At 43.2% G+C, this 16397-nt stretch overlaps 1 protein-coding gene across 2 annotated transcripts in view; it reads left to right on the forward strand.

The window, feature by feature from the left end:
* Window positions 1–16397, forward strand: part of SNX30 (sorting nexin family member 30) — a 107806-nt gene that overhangs the window by 31963 nt on the left and 59446 nt on the right. The gene's annotated exons all lie outside the window — the stretch shown is intronic.

The following is a 16397-nucleotide window of genomic DNA, read 5'->3' on the forward strand; positions in this document are numbered from 1 at the left end:
CTTCCCCACTGTTTATACAGACGTGCTCAATACTCTCCAAAGAGCCCGGCCACCTGGACGGCGTGGTCTTTCATTTTCCAGTGGACGTTGGGCGCACTTAAGTGGTCTTCCTGCAGCCACATAGCTGTTAGGAGAGCTGGACTTTTACGCCGGGCCTTCTGCCGTCCTACAAAGCCCAGTCTGACTGTCCGCCCTGAAGCCTTCCTTAGCAGACAGAGTTACCCTCGCCTTCCCTGGAACTCGAGCGCGGCAGGAATCACATCGTATCATGTTGCTGTTCGTCCTGGGTCTGTGCCGCACCCCATACGCCACCCTAACACTTGATTCCTCAAGTAAATCCCTTGCCGGCTTGCTTTCCCCTGTGTCTAGAATAGTACCTGGCACTCAGCGGGAACTCCGTGTTTGTTTGGACAGATACATAAATGAATGGATTTTTCTTTCTGCATCCTCTAATTCGTAGTTTGGAGGAGGATAGTACCCTGGTAATTAGGCTACTTAACTCTCCCATGTGTTGGAAAACATCTCCCTTTTGGTCTGTAGAATAAATAGAAAGTGATAATTATTTTGTCCCGTTCCCTCTGCCATCTCATCGAGACAATCACGTGGTTTTTTTACTACTTGAAGAAAGATGCTTAAAACATTTAATTATGTACGTAAGAGAGGAATATAATCGTTAGCTAAGTTTTGTCAAACAACAGCTATGCCTAGGAGTGGCTTTGAAGAGAGGTTAGCTCTCCCTTCATCTGTTGGCAATCCCCGCCTCCCCGCCCAGGAACCTTAACAACAACAACAACATCAAAGTAATTATCTTCACCTTGGACAGTTGATGTTCTTCTCTAGCATATGTGAAGTGTAAATAAAGACATCTTGAGAAATCCTTACTGTTTATCGATCTCTTGTCTGTGGGCTTCAAGACAAGCCCCCACGCCCCCCCCCCCCCATGCAGGTGGTTATCCCACGGCCACTGCCCCGCCCACCACGGGGCTGCCACCTCCTTGTTGATAGGCTGGTAAGGTGGTAAGATTTTTTCCTGATTCATTCCTGGACTCTGTCCCTTCCTCTGTTTCTGTCCCTCCTCTGCCTGTATCTGGTCTGAAATCCTTCCACTTGGCTTTATTCACAGGGCTCGTGTCTGCCTCTGTGCTCAGAACGTCCTGAGGGCCAGACTGACCCATGTCAGAGCCCTTTCCTCGTGTGTCCCTCCTTCCTGTCTTATCTGCTACTTTCCTCGTCTCATTACTTAGTTGCAAAACGCTTTTTGAGCTGTTTTGGTTTAGAATGTCCTATTCCTGCTCTTTCTTTTGCTGTTTAGACTACGGTCAGACTCTTGGTCGGCGAGTGCCTTTTTCTTTGCCAGTGAATCCGTTAACCTTGGGAATAAAAAGAAATCCCCCACATCCTGTCTGAGTCACGTCAGTAGGAATGTGGAAGTTAGACCTGGAGCCACTGGGGAGCCAGGTGGACCTCAAGCCTGGAAATGCATTTGCACTTTGGGTGAGAGCTGGGTGCACTTCTGGCTTCTCAAAAGGTTGCTGTGGGGGAGCCTTGTGTCAGGCTTTGAAGAGTTCCACAGAAAAAATTTCTTTTGGCGGGGGGAGGAGGGGAGGAAAAGCATTTTTTAGTCCTTTGTGGTAAGATGCATATTCCTGAATAACACAACTGTGCTTAACACCAACAAAAGTAGTATTGAGAGAATACTGTGTTTGCATCTATACAAGGGAAACTTTGAGCAAGTGTGACCTCTTTGAATAGAGTCACATATTTCTTCTTTATTTAACAAATTCTCATCTTGGGTTAGTTTTAGGTTTGGGCTGAGGGTTTAAGGACATCCCCACCCTCAAAGGTGGGGTATATGTGCCACACCTCATGGCACATGAGGGCAGCCTGTAAGAGGACGGTTTGAACTTGAGGAGCTTGTGAAAATTGAAATGTACTTCTGTTTCCTCTTTTTAAGTTAGAGAGTTTAGAATCTATAGTGCTTAACTTCTTTCCCCATGGGTATTTTGGGGACTCTAAAAATGGCAGGTTCTCTCTGAAGGAAGATTCAAATTCTCACGTGCATACACAAAATGTGCACGTCATTTTTGGCATGAGGGGCTCATGGGTTCCTGAGAAAGAGTCCCTGTTATAGAGGAATGGTGAACTTTAGGTAATTTTTGAGGCAAGGACACTTTTAGTCTTACTAAATGTGCACTTTTTTTTAATTTTAAGATTTTATTTTTATTTTTTTAGAGAGGGAGAGAGAGAGACAGAACCGAGGGGAAGGGGTAGAGGGAGGAGAGAAAGAGAAGCTCAAGCAGGCTCCGTGCTCAGCGAGGAGCCCAAAATGGGGCTTGATCTCACGACCCTGAGATCATGACCTGATCAAAATCAAGAGTCAGATGCTTAACTAACTGAGTCACCCAGGCACCCCTAAAGATTGTATTTTTTATTTTTTATTTTATTTTATATATATATATATATATATATATATATATATATTTATTTATTTATTTATTTTTTGGTGGGCAACAAAGTTCATTGAGTGACAGTACAAAGCTCCCGAAGACAGAAGGGACCTGAGAGGTTGCTCAAGATTTTATTTTTTAAGTAATCTCTACACCCGATGTGGGACTTGAACCCACAATCCGAAGGTCAAGAGCCACGTGCTCCACTGGCTGAACCGGCCAGTGGCCCAAAGAGCAAGGTTTTGTAAGCATAGCCGAATGGTGTGGGCTGTAGGCATGGACTCCGCGGGAGCCCCTTGGCACCTGCTGTTGGTCGTGGAGTCCTGCCTTGTGCTGTTCCTCCTTTGGAAGGTTGTTACCCTTGAAAGTCTTTGCTCTGGGATGATGATTCATCAACAGGTATTTGGTCACCTAGTACATACTCAGCTTCGTACAGGATACTGTTTCCTCCAGGTCCATGTTCTGAAAACCAGAAATGCCCCTTCCTTAAACTTTAACTTGTTTTATTGAATATGGGGTGCATTCCATACACATAGTACTGTGTCAGATGGTAGCACAAGAACATGAAAATTAGAACCAGGTGTTTTGTTGGTTTTTGGTTTTTTTTTAAGATTTTGTTTTTAAGTAATCTCTACATCCATCATGGGGCTCAAACCCAGAACCCTGAGATCAAGAGTCACAATGCTCCACTGGCTGAGCCAGCCAGGCGCCCCTAGAACCAGGTTTTGTACGATGAATGAATGGTACAGTTAAGGGTAGGAAAGAACTAACATTTATTAAGGGACTCTACTAGGCACATTATGTGTTTTCTTTAATCTCTACACCCTCCGTGTCCCAATGGAAAATGGGGGCTCAGAGAGATTAGGTGCCTAACCCCAGGCCTGGCAAGGAACAAAGCCAGAATCCAGGCCCAGTCATTTGGACTCTAAGCCTACGTCTCCCTTCTTTGCGTCTCCTGGTACAGAGCAGAGTGGAGGGAGTGGGCCAGGGTAGGAAGAGCATAGAGAGGAGGACCTCTGACGGAGTGTCCTCAGTAGGTTAGCTTCATGATCTTTATGAAGGATATGGATCTTTATGAAGGATATGGATCTTTATGAAGGATAAGGATCACTTATCCTCTGTTGATTACCAGTCATAATACAAGTTTTTCTCAGTTGGTCTTTTTTCTGCTTGTCTTCTCCATCACTCCCCTTCTTACGGGAGGTACAAGGAGGAGCATCGAGGTTATGTAGCGCGGCTTTAGAATAGAGACAAAGACCTGAATTCCGCACGCTTCTGCTTGAGTGACCCCATGCATGACACTTCTAAGCCTTCTTATGACCCAGACAACTTGGGTGGTCCCTGAGGGGCTTTATGCCCCAGACCCTCCTGTGGTTTCGGTGCAGAAATTTCAGTGGAGGAATGCCTTTCCTTAGCTTTCAATCAGCAGAGTGGGTCAAGGGAGGGCAAAAAGAGAGCAGGTTTTTAGGCAGAGTCACATTTTCCTTGACTATGTGTTTTTCGGGGAGGTTCAATCTGTGTTTTTAGAGAGCTGTCTGCCTGGGCTTTGGACTCCTCCAGATGGCCGGCACATCCCTGACTCGCAATAGAGGCAGAACCTTTGTGCCGTGAGTCTTAGTAATCATTCAGTTAGGGACAAGCTTTTGCAAATACCTCTCCTCCTTCCCACGCCAAGCTCTCCCACAGCCTCATTTTGCCAGTTGGCAAATTCAGCCATTCTTCTCAAGTTATCCCAGCAGGCTTTGCTCCCCTCCTAATTTTGCACAGAGTTCCATTACAACCCGTACTGCATCGCCTTGTGGAGGGTTACGCCCATGTGTCCAGCTAGACTGAGTCCCTTAAACACTACCTTAAAGTGTTTGGTAGCACTTCTGTTTGGTGGCTCTTTGTTTCTGTTTGGTGGCTCCGCATTAGCACTTGGGCTAATATGTGTGAGGCGCTCCGTATGTGGTTGAAACACAGAGTATCGTCCGTAGAAGAAATGACAAGGGATCGTGTTTAAATGCATCCAAGACTGGGAGAAAAATCTTTGCTCCCAAGAATCACAAGAATGTCTGGAGAAGTGATTGCTAGTCTGGAGATTCTTAGAAAAAGCTAGTAACACACGTTGGGATCTGAGCCAAAGAACGTGGACTTGTGCTCCTTCATTTTGACTTCATTTGTGCTCTTGTGAGGTCTTCTTTTGCAGCAAATCACTAGGTGGATTTTACTTGAAGGGCAGGTTTTCCAATAGAAAATCTAGGGAAATCTTTTCATGTTTTTTTTTTTTTAAGATTTTATTTATTTGACAGAGAGAGAGACAGCCAGCGAGAGAGGGAACACAAGTGGGGGGAGTGGGAGAGGAAGAAGCAGGCTTCCAGTGGAGCAGGGAGCCCAATGTGGGGCTCAATGCCAGGACCCCGGGATCACGCCCTGAGCCGAAGACAGACGCTTAACGACTGAGCCACTCAGGCGCCCCAATCTTTTCAGTTTCTACACAACTTTTATTTGTCTACAAATAAAGCTTTGAAACAGGTGGTTTCTTAACCCGTGTCTAAAGAAGAGTCTTTACCTCATAAGAAATGGTCCAGAATCCAGAGGAGGAAAAGGTTCAGAAGTTCAGGGAAGACGCTAACCTGGAAAGCTAGAAAGCACGGGCTGGTGGGCGTTGGGAACTTGGAGATGCTTGTGCAACCAACGTTGGAGGTTTTGGAGAATATTTGTGATAGGGATTGCAGGGCAGAGGTAGGAAGGAAGGAGGGTTGAGCTTCCTACTAATAAGCAAGTAGGGTCCTGGAACTTAGGAAATATACTTAACTACGTTTGAATAACTCTACGGGGGAAAAAAAGATAAATTTCTAACCTTCAGCTTTCATATTGTTTATATCACTATTTCCTAGCTAGATTTAAAAAATTATATAGACATTTTTATAATTACATATATTAGTCAGCCTTGCTGCGGTAATAGGTCCAGAAATTGAGAGGTTTGCAGCAAACATTAATTTCTAGGTCATGGTGTAGGTCAGTGGCAGTGAGTCAGTTGCTGTGGCCAGTGTCAAGGCAGAGGAGAGAGAGCCGGAGAGCTGGTGAAAAGGGGCAGTGTCTCTAATACTGTCTGCTCCCATCTGGTGTGTGTGTCGTATTGGCTGGTGTGCCACTGGCCAGAGCAAGTCACGTAGCCAAGCCAAAAGGCGGAGGGGTGGGGGATGTGCCCTCCTGTGGACAGTCACTTGGCAAGAGTAAGAATGTCTAATCCTCTTGAAGGAAGTTAATAACTGCAAATATAATGCCATCCCCCATCTAGCTTGTGTCCTTTCCCTTGTCACTGAACATTATTTAGTGACGTCAGTTCAGACTGATCATTTTAAATGTTTTAAATACATCTTCTCCCTATTATGTGTATTTCCATTTTAGATAATTTGTGGGGGAGGGGGGAACTGACCTCTTGCCAGGGAGTGATATGGTGGGTCCCTGCATGTTTTCAAGCATTCTTCTTGAGTACCTCCACGCAGGGAGCTCTCCTGTATGTACATCATTGCATTAGCTAGAGTCTTCTGGAACAATTTGAATAATGGGGTGATATTAGGTATCAGGATCTTGTTTCTGAGCTTAGTAGACAGGCCTTGAATGTTTTACATTGTTTCCTGCTTCTTAAAAAAAATGTTGAGATCTAATTCACATACCCTAAATTCACCATTTTAAAGTATACAGTTGAGTGGTTTTTAGTATATTCACAGCACTGTGCACACATCATTACTGTCTAATTCCAGAATATGTTTGTCACCCCAAAAAGAAGCCTCATACTCCTTAAACATTCACTCCCTGTTCTCCCTTCCCTCAAGCCCCTGGCAACCAAAAATCTGTTTTCTGTCTCTATGAATTTGCCTGTTCTGGACATTTCACATGAATGGAATGATACATGTGGTCTTTGATGCCTGGCTTCTTTCACATAATGTTTTCAAGGTTCACTGTTGATGTTTTCTGATATAAACTCTTATAAAACATTGGGAACTTAACTTTTGTTGTGCGTCCCCCACCCTACCCCCACGTTCTCTTCAAAAGTTTCAAGATACCCAGCCTGGTTCCTGGAAAAGTCTGCCATGGGACTGGTATTGGTTTTTGTTTTATTTTGTTTATTTATATATTTATTTATTTTTAAAATCCCAGTATAGTTAACATACAATATTCTGTTAGTTTCAGGTGTACAATAGAGTGATTACTCGGGGCTCATCACAATAAGTGTACTCTTGATCCCCTTCACCTGTTTGACCCATCTCCTCACCAACCTCCCCTCTGGTAACCATCAGTTTGTTCTCTGTATTTAAGAGTCTGGCTTTTGTTTGTCTCTTTTCTTTTTCTTTTTTTTTTTTTTAAGATTTTATTTATTTATTTGACACAGAGAGTGTGACAGCGAGAGAGGGAACACAAGCCGGGGAGTGGGAGAGGGAGAAGCAGGCTTCCTGCTGAGCAAGGAGCCCAATGTGGGGCTCGATCCCAGGACCCTGGGATCATGACCTGAGCCAAAGGCAGACGCTTAACGACTAAGCCACCCAAGTGCCCCTGTTTGTCTCTTTTCTTATTTGTTCATTTGTTTTGTTTCTTAAATTCCACATATGAGTGCAATCATATGGCGTTTGTCTTTTTCTGACTGACTTATTTCATTTAACATTATACCTTCTGGATATATCCATGTTGTTGCAAATGGCAAGATTTCATTTTTTTTTTAAAGATTTTATTTTTATTTATTTAACAGAGATAGAGACAGACAGCGAGAGAGGGAACACAAGCAGGGGAAGTGGGAGAGGAAGAAGCAGGCTCATAGCAGAGGAGCCTGATGTGGGGCTCGAACCCAGAACGCCAGGATCACGCCCTGAGCCGAAGGCAGACGCTTAACCGCTGTGCCACCCAGGCGCCCCAAGATTTCATTCTTTTTTTTATGGCTGAATAATATTCCACTGTGTATGTGCACCACATCTTCTGTATCCATTCATCTATAGGTGGACACTTGGGTTGCTTCCATATCTTGACTATTGTAAATAATGCTACTCTAAACATTGGGGTGCATTTATCTTTTTGAATTAGTGTTTTCATATCCTTTGGGTAAATATCCAGTAGTGGAAATACTACATCATATGGTGATTCTATTTTTAATTTTGGGGCTGCCCAAGTGGCTGCCCAGTTTGCATTCCCATCAACAGTGCACAGGGTTCCTTTTCTCCACATCCTCACCAACACTTGCTGGTTCTTGTGTTTTTTAGTTTAGCCTTTCTTTTCTTTTTTCTTTTTCTTCCTTCCTTCCTTCCTTCCTTTCTTTCTTTCTTTCTTTCTTTTTTTTTTTTTTTTTTTTTTAAAGATTTTATTTATTTATTTGACAGAGATAGAGACAGCCAACGAGAGAGGGAACACAAGCAGGGGGAGTGGGAGAGGAAGAAGCAGGCTCATAGCAGAGGAGCCCGATGTGGGGCTCGATCCCATAACGCCGGGATCACGCCCTGAGCTGAAGGCAGACGCTTAACCGCTGTGCCACCCAGGCGCCCCTCTTTCTTTCTTTCTTTCTTTCTTTCAGATTTTATTTGACACCGAATGAGAAAGAGAGAGAGAGAGAACACACAAGCAGGGAGAGCAGCAGGCCAAGGGAGAAGCAGGCTCCTTGCTAAGGGAGCCTGATGTGGGCTTGATCCCAGGACCCTGGGATTACAACCTGAGCAGAAGGCAGACACCCAACCAACTGAGCCACCCAGGTGCCCTGAGTTTAACCATTCTGACAGGTGTGAGGTGATTATCTCATGGTTTTGATTTGCAGTTCCCTGATGATGAGTGACGATGAACATCTTTTCATGTATCTGTTGACCATCTGTATGTCTTCTTTGAAGAAATGTCTGTTCATGTCTTCTGCCCATTTTTAAATTGGATTTTTGTTGTTATTATTTTTGGTGTTGATTGTATAAGTTCTTTGTATATTTTGGATATTAACTCCTTATCAGATATATCATTTCCAACTATCTTCTCCCATTTGGTGGGTTGTCTTTTTGTTTTGTTGATGATTTCTTTTGCTGTGCAAAAGTTTTTTTATTTTGGTATAGTCCCAGTAGTTTCATTTTGCTTTTGTTTCCCTTGCCAAAGGAGACCTATCTATAAAAATGTTCCTCTGACTCATGTCAGAGATATTACTGCCTATGTTTTCTTCTAAGAAATTTATGATTTTGGGTCTCACATTAATCCATCTTGCATTTATTTTTGTGTATGGTATAAGAAAGTGGTCCAGTTTTGTTCTTTTGCATGTAGCTGTCCAATTTTTCCAGCACCATTTGTTGAAGAGACTGTCTTTTCCCCCTTGCATATTCTTGCTTCCTTTGTCATAGATTAATTGACCACATAATCATGGATTTACTTCTGGGCTCTCTATTCTGATCCACCGATGTGTCTATTTTTATGCCAGTACCATACTGTTTTGATTACTGTGGCTTTGTCATACATCTTGAAATCTGGGATTGTGATGCCTCCAGCTTTGTTCTTCAAGATTGATTTGGCTGTTTGGGGTCTTTGTGGTTCCGTGCAAATGTTAGGATTATTTGTACTAGTTCTGTGAAAAATGCTGTTGGTATTTTTCTAGGAATTGCATTAAATTTGTAGGTCGCTTTGGGTAGTATGGGCATTTTAACAGTATTTGTTCTCCCAATCCATGAGCATGGAATATTTTTCCATTTGTGTTATCTTCAATTTCTTTCATCAGCGTTTTCTAGTTTTCAGAGTATAGATCTTTTACCTCCTTGGTTAAGTTTATTCCTAGGTAGTTTATTATTTTTGGTGCAATTGTAAATGGGATTGTTTCCTTAATTTCTCTTTCTGCTGCTTCATGATTAGTGTATAGAAATGTAACTGTGAAGAAGTTTCACTTCTTAGGAACTTTACTTTTTTATAAGATTTTAAAAATTTAATGTATTTGAGAGAGAGGGAGAGTCAGGAGGGGAGGGGAGAGAGAATCTCCTGCGGATCCTGCGCCGGGAGCTGATCCTGATGAGAGGCTTGATCTCATGACCCTGAGATCATGACCTGAGCCACAACCAAGAGTCGGGTGCTCAACCATTTGAGCCACCCACATGCCCCTTAGGAACTTTACTTTTATTTCTTAATTTTACTTAGAGATTTTAATGGAGTGGCTGATACCAATTCACTACCAGTGGATGATACCAATAAGCATTTTGGTAGTTGTATAAGGACATGATTATATCCAACAATGATTACATAATCAGTTAATGTAGTAAATTGCATTAATACATTTCCTAATGTTAAATTATTCTTGATTTCCTTGAACATATTTGACTTGATCCTGGTATATTCTTTTTAAAATTTTTTTTAATATACCACTTACTGTCACTTTATTGACAGTGTTTATGCTTGTATCTGATTTCCTTTTCTGTCCTAATATTTTGATATCAGATATAGTTAATCCTCATAAAATGATTTAAAAGGTTTCTCCATTTTTTAAAAGTATGCGTCTTAGAGTGTTTGAATAAAACAGAACTTCGTGATATTCAGTGGCACTCAGCTGTGCAACCATGGGGCTTAGCTTACCTTTTAGTAAAAGTTCTCTGACAACAGTCCTGTGGTTATTTATTTAGATTTTCTACCTCAACTAAATTTCATTTTGTCTATGTATTTTCCTAGAAAGGCGTTTATCTCATATAGACTTATAAGTTTATTGGCATAGTTATTCATAGCATATCCTTATAATTTATAATCATACATAGAGGTAAAGTTTAAATAGTTATTGCCTACTCCCCTCCCTCTGCCCCTTCTGTATTAATCAGGTTTCCTAAGTTGTTTTATCTAGCTTATCTTTTAGAAGGCTTGTAATTTTTACTCCTTTATGTTTTCAATTTATACTTTAACTTTTTTATTCCTTTTTCCAGTTTTGACTTTTTTTTTTTTTAAATGGGAGCACAAAGTAGATGTGGTCTAAAGTGTTCTATTTCATGGGCTAAATCTTTTTCAAATACATATATTTATCTACTCTTGAGGACTGTGCTACTTTCTTTGTATTTTGGTCTTGAGTCTGAATGATGAGTTAACATAGGCTGGGTATATTTTTAGGTTTTCTTTTGTCTGATGAGGTAATGCAGGCCTGCCATTTGCCTCCTATGAGAGCAAGTGAATTATTGGATCCCCTCTGTTTCTCCATGATGTTAGAATTGTCTTCTTGGATCTTAGATTGAGTTGAGTAATCATTTGACAGATGAGTTGAGTGATTTGTCAGTGGGGAAAAGTCAGAAGGAAGAAAGCCAGGGTCCTGGTTAGTTGCTCTAGAAATTTGGCTTCATTTCTCTCTGTGTCTGGATCCAGCATAGCCTGGCTTCCTTCTTGTTTCGGGTGTTCTCCCCATCTCAGTAGGGCCTAGCTCCTTCAGTTTGCTGTCTTGTCTGGCTTGTGCTTGGTGTGGACCCCCCCAAGGCAACTGACTAGCTGCCTTCACGTTCCTCTGACCTTTGTCTTGCATTTGCATCTCCACCCTTCACAGAGAGAGGAAGCCCTGTGGCCAGGCCTCCCTCTACTGGTGGTCCTCACATGGCCTGTTTGCCTGTGTGTGGCATCCCCTTGCGCACAGCAGCCAGCCACTCTGGTGGTCCTTCTCTGCCCCACTGTTGGCCCTTCACACTCCCCACCCCCCAGAAGATTGCACTTTCAAATTAGAGTGTACGTGAGGGCTTCAGGGCATTCTCTACTTCTTTGGTAACCTTGATAACCTTAAGTGACCTAAGGGACATGGGTTAAAAGATACCTCCTAGTTCTTTCCTCACTTGTGTCCCAGTTAGATACAGTTGAAAACCTTTGGGAATTTTGGCATTTGGATGGCATGCTTGCTGGTTTCCAGTCTGGTCTGATTCCAGTCACTGCTTTGCTTTTTCTTTTTTCCCCGCTGCTGCTCTTTCTTTTCCATTCTCTGGGTTGTTAAGTTAGTATCTGGAGAATGGAAAGAGGGAGAAAGCAAAGGTGTGTGTGCCCAGCTCATGGAGTTTATCTAGGAGTCTAGATTTGTATGTTTAAATGAGTGTGTAACATTCCTATTAATGTAAACACAATCCTTTCCTGGTTATTGAGCCCTTGGGATTTTTCCAGGGTTCATTCTGTGTTCTTTGTTCTGTTATGAGCATCTTTGAACAGAACATTTTTGGGATTTTCCCTTTGAATGTATTCTCTAAAGTGGGCTTAAATTCAACATTACAACAAAGTCAACAATCGAGAGTGTTCTGTTCAGTTTGTGTAGGACATACTCATTCTTCAAGCACCTCCTGTGTGCTTGACAGGAGGGGGGAATGGAGACAAGTCAGGTACAGTGTGGGCCTTCTCCCCTTCAGGATAAGGATGTGTCAAGCTCTTCTGAAACTAGATTATCGTGTTGCCCACATTCCTCTAATAGTATCAAAAAGAGTTAGAGTATTTAAGCATGACTTTTTTTTTTAAAGGTTTTATTAGTCACCAGGTGCTCATCACAAGTGCCCTCCTTAATCCCCATCACCTATTTCACCCATTCCCCGCCCACCTCCCCTCTGGTAACCATCAGTTTGTTCTCTGCAGTTAAGAGTCTGTTTCCTGATTTGTGTCTTTTTTTTCCTCCTAAGCATGACTTTTAAAAAATTAAGTCCATATTGGCTCACACTTTCTTTTCATAAGCCATATGTATAATGTAAAATAGAGTTTTGCCAATGACTTATGTTAATTTAATAATCTATCTCATGGCTGGCTGACTACAACGTAGGTCTTATAACTGAAATTCTTTCAACCAGAGGGGTTTCTGAGACAGCTTGTGTATGTATTTCTCTTCCTAGGTAGACAGGGGTAGAGGGGGAGAAGAAATTCACTTATAACTCAAACCTGCATAAGTGAGAATTGGTATTTTGGAACAATGAGAAGTTTTCATTTATTTATCAGCTGTGTAGTTGCAATTTTCACAAGGGTTACTGTAGCTACAGTAAAATCATTAAGGAAAGTGTATTTGAGGCACCAACTCTGACTCTTGATACAATTTTTATTTTCAGCAGCATTTATTAAGTGTCTGTTGTGAACCCAGCCCCATAGTCTCTTGGGGGGGTGCAAGAGTACTTGCAGACAAGTTGATTTCACTTTTTTTTTTTTTTAGTATGTTAATAGTGGTGTAGCACCCACTCTGTTCCAGGCACTGTTCCAATTGCTTCCGTATACTAACTCACTCAATCCCATTATACCCATTTCATAAATGAGGAAACTAGGGCATGGAGAGATTAAGAAACTTGCTGAAGTCACACGGCTTGTAAATAGTGGAACTGGGCTTCAGAACTGCCTAGTCATTGCTAGGCTCCCTTTCCTTGTCATTCAACAGATATTTATTGAGTACCTTCTATTGGCAAGGGATTGAGTTGGATCATTTCTAAGACTCATTCATTCATCAGGTACTTATTGAGTACCTACTATGTGCCAGAGCATAGAGGAGTGAATAAGACAATGTCTCTGCTCTTTTCAGACAATCAGTCAATACATAATAAGTTGTCAGATAGTGATATCTGTGACTAACATAAAGCCAGGGAAGGGGCTGGAAAGTGATAGGAGGGGTGCAGGGATATTTTTAGATTTTGTGGCTGAGAAGGCCTCTCTGAGTTGGTATCATCTGAGCAGAAACTGGTTTGAAGAGAGGAGCCAGCCGCACGGGAACGTGAGGACAGAGGAGTGATCCAGGTAGAGTAGGCAGCGAATACGGAAGCCCTGAGGGCTAAAGGAGCCAAGACCTGTGCATCTGGAGCGGGAGGAGCTAGGGGGGAACGTCAAGGATGAGGTCAGGGAGAATGATGAGGTCCCATTGGTCCTTACGGGTTGTGGGAGGGAATTTGGATTTCATTCTGAATGCGATTGGATGTCTTGGAGAGTTTTGAGCAGGAGAGTGACATGCTTTGATTTTTCAAAGGGCTCTCTGGCTGCAGGGTGGAAGCCTGACTATAGGGTAGTGAAAATGAAACAGGAGGCTTTTGTGTTGAGCCAAGGATTCTCTCACGTCTTGCATTCTGTGATTCCTGCTGGTCAGAAAGGTGCTGCCATTCCACAGAGCCTGCTCTCGAACTTAGGTCTCTCAGCATAGCACACCTGCTGCTAGAGGACTCTGACCTCTGTCCTTTTCCTCCTAAGATTTTCATATTTTCCTTCCACATTGACTCCTCATGGAAACCGTATCTTGAGGGGGAGTCATTGGGGCATAACTTGTAGTAAGACCCTAAGGGAAATGTTAGCTTTCCTTGATTGGTGTTAAAAACAGAAGCTTCATATTTTCCCAGAAGGATTTATGGCCAGAGAATGGGGCATTGTTGGGTTGGAAAAAGCCACACAGAAGACATTCAGCTTAATAAGAACCTTGAACTCGGAACTAGAAACCTGGGTTCCGCTCTTAGCATAGCGATGACTAGCTTCCCTTGGACACGATACGTGACCTTTTGGAGGCTGCCTCCTTCTCAGTAGAGACGGTATCTTGTCTTGCCAACCTGACGAGGCTGCCCAGAGCTGCGGTGAAGTAAGAACGTGGAAGCACTGTGTACACACATGCCATGGCAAGCCCAGCTGGCGGGGTCCAGTTTTAGGGAATCGTAGACATTTCTAGTTCATTGGCTATTCGTATGCACTTACATAATAGCCCGGGAAATACCTAATGGTCAGGGTGCGAGAGTTTCCCTGGTCACACCGTCCCAGGAGGAAGGACTCTTCGTGTTACAAGATCTGTTTGACTGACTCTCCCCTCCCCTCCCCCACCCCCATGAACTGACTTGAGAACAAGTTAACTTCCCGCTGTCCGGCCGAGACATCTCAGACCTTTGTGTGAGCTGTTTTTGGAAAGTTATTGGCAGCGGTCCCCAGAGCAAAGGTAGGCGAGTTGGCTTGGAGTCACCGGGAGACCTGCAAACAGACAGACAGACAGCCACGCGCACGACACACACACAGGTGAACAGGGCACAGTCGGCTGTCAGGGACTCGTGGTGTTTGTGGATGTTACCTATAAATAAATGATTAAAACCGTGAAAACTGCTTCAGTGGAAATATCTTCAAAGTGGATTGAGAAGATGGACTAATCCTGTCAGGGGGCAGATCAAGGAAGGATTCCAAGAGGAGGGGGCATTTGAGCAGATTCCAGTGAGGTACTCGGAGACCACCTCATAAAAAAGAGGGGTTGCTTTGCAAGCAAAGGTGAGGGGTAGGAAACAGCATGGTGGGTTCTGGAACTGATGCCATGAGAAACAAGACTGGTAAGATCCTTCTAGGCCAGACGGTGGAAGGCTGCTGTCAGAGCCTGTTTTGGCTTATCTGACTAAAGGTTTTGAGTTCTTTCTTTCTCTTGTGCAATGTTCAGCCATCAGTAGAGCCGATCTGGGGCCCCATGTGCTAGTGTTGATGAAATGTAAGCAAGGGTGGACCCCTGCAATGCCTAGCATGGCCTTGCCTGAGGTCAGTGAAACGAGGGAGGCACGGTGGTTATCAGAGTTCCAGAGAAGATGTCCTTTCGGATCCCCAGACACTGGGGTGTGGACGGTGCACGCCCTGTGGTGTGTGTCTGCTGACAGAGCAGTCAGATCAGCTGGTCGCTGCTGCTGCTTGACTCTGCAGGCCTGTCCACACCGAGAGCAGCTGCCATGGGGTTTGACAAGCCCCCGGGCTGAGGAGGAGTGGAGAGTGGGGTCTATTCCCACAAGTATCTTCTGTGAAAACGGTATCCGTTCAGTAGTTACAAAAATATTTTTGGCATTGCGTAAATATGCATGTGATTAAATTCTCTACAGTCCGTAGAAATGGAGACAAAGGAAGGTGGCTTATCTGCTTACTTTCCATCATCCCCTGAGTTGGGTGACATTGCCCTTGACTCCAGACCATACTTCCCTCTGCCTTGTCACAGCCCTCTTCCCAGATGTCCCGTGATTGGCTGGAGCTCGTGGATGTGACTGCTAGGTTGACCTCTCGTTTCCTCTGTGTTCTCTTATCTGGGGGCTAAGTCAAATCCAACCTACATACGAGAAGAAAGAATTCAGGGAAGGCATCGCCCCACCCTCAGCCTGTGACCTGATGACCAACAGGTGAAGGATGTTTCCAAGGTCTTTTCCATGGTGTCATGTCACTTTCTTGCCTTATTTCTGTCTTTGCCTCCTGATGAATCTCTGGGGACGTTCAGATGCTTTCACATCTGCTAGACAGAGCCTTGTCTGTTATTAAACCTAAACACCAAGAAAGGTAAGACCGCACCTTTTTGGATATTGTAGGAACATAACTTAAGCAAGGGCGCTCCTCCTAAGGCCTAAAGAGGAAGAGTCCATAATTTTAAAATGTTTCTTTCTCTTTCTTTTCTGGCATTTGTACACCTCCCCCCCTTTTAAAGCTTTTATAAAATTGTGGATAGATTTACACATAGACAAACGTGTCATGAACCTGCAAGTCCCAGCTTCAACAGTTATCAACTCTGGGGCATATCTCGTATCATCTATATCCCCGTCTACCTACACTTCATTATTTTGAAGCAAATACCACACATCCTATCATTTCATCCATGCATATTTTAGCATATATTCCTAAGAGATGAAGGCTTTGTAAAATCATAATATTTCTATTATCATGCCTGATAATTCCTTGATATCTGCAAATAACTGATCAATATTCACATTTCCCCGAATATTGCAGAATCTGCTAACACTTTGTTTTAATCAGGATCCACTGCGATTGTTGCTCAGTCTCTAAATTGCTTCGCGTCTCTAGGTGCTCCTCTGTCTTTTTTTTTTTTTCTCCCCTCCTTGCAGTTCATTTATTGAAGAAACTGGGTCTTCGGATCTCTTTAATTTCACACAGTGTGGGTTTCTGTTGATGGCATCTTTATACTATGGTTTGACACCTCCCTCACTCCTCTGTATTTCCTATAAACCGATGTTGTGTCTAGAGATTCGTTCAGGATTCAGATGCAATTTTTTGGCAAGT

This window comes from Ursus arctos, unplaced genomic scaffold, assembly GCF_023065955.2.
Source record: "Ursus arctos isolate Adak ecotype North America unplaced genomic scaffold, UrsArc2.0 scaffold_18, whole genome shotgun sequence".
Taxonomy (NCBI): domain Eukaryota; kingdom Metazoa; phylum Chordata; class Mammalia; order Carnivora; family Ursidae; genus Ursus; species Ursus arctos.